General features: G+C 29.2%; 1 protein-coding gene across 10 annotated transcripts in view; it reads left to right on the top strand.

Annotated features, from left to right (window-relative positions):
• LOC122266205 (peptidyl-glycine alpha-amidating monooxygenase A) overlaps positions 1-3,156 on the top strand; it is a 74,835-nt gene extending 71,679 nt beyond the window's left edge. For 6 of the 10 annotated variants that reach the window (XM_086542756.1, XM_043035822.2, XM_086542758.1 and 3 more), the window contains one exon: positions 1-957. This exon is cut by the window's left edge. The gene's annotated coding sequence lies outside the window, so the exon portion shown is untranslated. The other 4 variants (XM_086542759.1, XM_086542757.1, XM_086542760.1 and 1 more) reach the window with 1 other exon arrangement.
• The last annotated feature ends 205 nt before the right edge of the window (positions 3,157-3,361 follow it).

Raw genomic sequence — 3,361 nt, 5'->3', positions numbered from 1 at the left:
ATTGCAAAATGCCCATTGAAATTTTTACATCTGTATATAGTTTCTGTATTCATAGCGACAAATGTCGAGAAGGTAGGAATGAGCATGAACAATTCAACAAGGTCAGATTGATTACTTGGCTTTCCAGCTGTATGTCGTTAATTGGAACGTATCACATATTTCTAATCAAGATTGTAAGATCAAAACATCAGATAGATTAATCTTGTTTTGTGGAAATATTCATTCTCTCATATCTTTCTCTACGTATGTTCTGTAGTTTCTTACCAACAAGAACATATTTCTTGTTTTTCTTTTCATTTCTTCTTATTCCTTTATTACATCTTTTTTGTTACCACACTTTCATTTGAGAGAGTAGGAACCATGCATGTATAGATGACTGTAGAAACTCACAAACTCAGGCAAACATGTTTGCACTGTAACTAAACATTTTTTATAAGCAGCTTTACCTACAAAACCTCGGTCTGGAATCCAGATGTGCTTGTTTATAATATTATACGCTTTCAAATGGAAATTCGCTCCAAGCTGTTTCTGAATGATGAATTTTGATATATTTGGTTTGTTATTCCATACTAAAAGATATATAGTACAACTTACAGTACCTAAAATATGTCATGATGGAAGCATTGTTGCACAGAAGAATATTGATAGTGAGACAAAGCATAAAATATGAACATCTAGCAGTAATTTTCACAAAAAAAAGAAATGTTAAGCACAAATATAAGGCTCAAACAAAAGAAATTAAAGCACTTATTCTCATTAATCAGATATGGTAATAGATGTAAAGTGCTCAACACGCAATTTTTAAATCATATGCATCACTACATGTATACAAATTTATGAGTGGCTAACCATGACATTAGTGTTGTACTGAAAAGGCATTCATTGTCAGAAGTTGAAGTACTGAGTAACATGAGGTGAAATGACTATGGTTGTACACAAATAAAGACAAGTTGAATATGCTTATGTTTTATTTAAGTGATTGCTTTTAAAGTTTAATGAATGTTGAACATCTGCTGTGTGTGTTTGTAGACATAATGAATGTGTTAACATGATCTTGAAAGGGATACACATTTTTTAAGGAGAATTTTTTAATGAAATTTAGCCGTGATGAAAAAGTGCTGTTTAGAAAAGTATAGCAATGCATGACAAAACTGATAAATTAAGATTTGATAAAGTAGTGATATGAAAAGAAATTAGCAGGTGTCTTATTTAACTTTTTCTTATTTTATTTACCAGTAATCACTAATTAGCAGTCATTAAGTCATAATTTTTGTCCTTTGAATAATCTTGGTAATTATTATCTCATAATTATCTTTTGTTATATGGTAATGCAAAATATTATATTGGGAATGTGGTGCAGTACACAAAGTAGATTTAAGGCAAATTTAGACTTTTATTTCCTCTGAAGAAGTTCCTACAGATTGGTATATAATCAAGGCATTAGGAATTATAAAGTATGAAGAGAAATGTGTAGCTTTTTATGAGATGGTATTTGGAAATGCTTTTTCATTATGAATCTTAAAAACTCAAATGTAACTCTTAAATTATATATATATATATATATATATATATATATATATATATATATATATATTATATATATATATATATATATATATATATATAATATATATACATATACATATACATATACATATATATATATATAAACAGAAACATACAGACATGGTTACATATACATAATTAGATTCATAGGTGATGTACATTATAATTATGTGCTACATATTATTTTCCTGTGGAAAGAAGGTAACAATTGGTAATATTCATATATACTTATGGTTGTTAATATGGCAGTTATTTTATGACAGACAAAGGGCAGTTGTTTTTGATATGTGAAATCTTGTCTGTTCTTACAGCAAATTCCTCATCTAAGTAGCAGGTGATTTGTAATTAAAAGAAAATGGTTAACGCATGTAAAAGCTCTATGTTTTTTAACAAGTTAATAGCACATAAATCATTTCATAAGTGTTTTTTTTACTATAGGCCCATATTTATTTCCCTAAGTCTTTTAAAGAGTGTTTGTCGATCTCGAGACTGTAATGAGAGGTAATGGAAACGTCATTAAAATTGAAACCAATGATTGTAGTGGAAGAGAAGGTAATGATGTGCAGGACTAGAAAAAGTTACACCTATAATGTGAAGAAAAATTGAAGTTGAGACATGAAGATCTCAGAACTGTCTGCAGTGATGTATGCCATGTTGTGTAAAAGACAACAGTTGAATTCTCTTATTAGTTGAAGTGCAAATGATAATGTTATATGGTAGCAAAATATGAACAAGATAAGATATAGCATATGAAATTATTAGGTTTACAAGCTAACTCTTTACGAGTTTTGTCAGCAGTATTGAAAATAGATAATTATTTAATATCTGTTCAGTATATGGAAGTGTTAAATGTCTGAGCGTATATAAGCTAAGATCCTCAGATATAACTAGTGATCATATAATCCAGTGTTGTGGGAAAGGTAAATGCCAAACTTTGTGTCAGTCTCATTTTGAAGTATTGCCCTAAGCTGTGTATATATTATATCCTAATGATCAGCTGTGTTACGTCAGTTTATTTGAACCAAGCTAATTTCATTCTTGTGTCCAACTGTTGGATGATGTGAGCTGTCAAATTATATTGAAACATGGTTGTTTATAAGGTGTCGTGTAATAGATACGCATAATTGTATATGGTACTATCAGTCATGGTTATATGGTTTCTCTTAACCAGGGATAATGTATGCAATTTCTTCTTATGTCTCCTTTTTTTCCATTTTATTTTCAGACACACAATTCAAAAGAGGATAAGGCAATTCATATTTTTTTTCTTAATTCCCTCTTTTGTAAGTTGTACATAAATAAAGTTAAATCAGTATTGCATATCAAGGATTATAATGCTATTTCAAAGCACAATATTACTATCTCTTTGTAGTGAGCAATAGGCAAATTAAATTTCGTCTTTGCATGGCATTTGTCGCCAATCTGTAAAAACTGCATTCCAACATTCCAATCTGTACAGACAAATAGACGGACCTCTATATACGAAGGGGTTATTAATGGTAGTTCTTTTTGCACAAATTATGTATTATGTTGATTTTTTTTTAGATTTATTAAATTAAAATCAATACTATAAATAAATTATTTTCTATATTTGTACTTTTTCTAACCTCATTTGTTCATAAATAAAGTAGTGATATATATAAAGGTACACAAAGCTCCCTGAGTATCTCCAAGTAATAGTATTTAATTGATAAATAAATAAGTGAAAGAAATGTCATGGTTACCGCAGTTAAATTCCCGTTTTCTTCACAAGCAGGTGGTTCTTGAACATACCGGTTTGAATTATCATCTTGTA

This window comes from Penaeus japonicus, unplaced genomic scaffold, assembly GCF_977035675.1.
Source record: "Penaeus japonicus unplaced genomic scaffold, GWHDUDI00000001_assembly GWHDUDI00000012, whole genome shotgun sequence".
Taxonomy (NCBI): Eukaryota; Metazoa; Arthropoda; class Malacostraca; order Decapoda; family Penaeidae; genus Penaeus; species Penaeus japonicus.
This window is presented reverse-complemented; position numbering and strand designations above follow the sequence as displayed.